Source organism: Oncorhynchus gorbuscha, linkage group LG12, assembly GCF_021184085.1.
Source record: "Oncorhynchus gorbuscha isolate QuinsamMale2020 ecotype Even-year linkage group LG12, OgorEven_v1.0, whole genome shotgun sequence".
Lineage (NCBI taxonomy): Eukaryota > Metazoa > Chordata > Actinopteri > Salmoniformes > Salmonidae > Oncorhynchus > Oncorhynchus gorbuscha.
In genome coordinates, this window is record NC_060184.1 from 8,357,397 (window position 1) to 8,358,187 (window position 791).

Below are 791 nucleotides of genomic sequence, written 5' to 3' on the forward strand. Positions count from 1 at the left end.
TCCAAACTCTGTCCATCAAACTCTCTCCATCAAGCACACACTGTCCAAATGTCTCTCCAAATCCAAAGCACACTGTCCAAACTCTGTCCATCAAAAACACACTGTCCAAACTCTGTCCATCAAGCACACTGTCCACACTCTGTCCATCAAACTCTCTCCATCAAACACACTGTCCAAACTCTCTCCATCAAACTCTCTCCATCAAGCACACTGTCCAAACTCTGTCCATGAAACTCTCTCCATCAAACACACTGTCCAAACTCTCTCCATCAAACTCTCTCCATCAAGCACACTGTCCAAACTCTGTCCATCAAACTGGTCATCAAACTCTGTCCATCAAACTCTGTCCATCAAACACACTACCCAAACTCTGTCCATCAAGCACACTGTCCAAACACTCTCCATCAAACTCTGTCCATCAAACACACTGTCCAAACTCTGTCCATCAAACTCTGTCCATCAAACACACTGTCCAAACTCTGTCCATCAAACACACTGTCCAAACTCTGTCCATCAAACACACTATCCAAACTCTGTCCATCAAGCACACTGTCCAAACTCTGTCCATCAAACACACTGTCCAAACTCTGTCCATCAAACACACTGTCCAAACTCTGTCCATCAAACACACTGTCCAAACTGTCCATCAAATTCTGTCCATCAAACACACTGTCCAAACTCTGTCCATCAAACACACTGTCCAAACTCTGTCCATCAAACACACTATTCAAACTCTGTCCATCAAACACACTGTCCAAACTCTGTCCATCAAACACACTGTCCAAACTCTG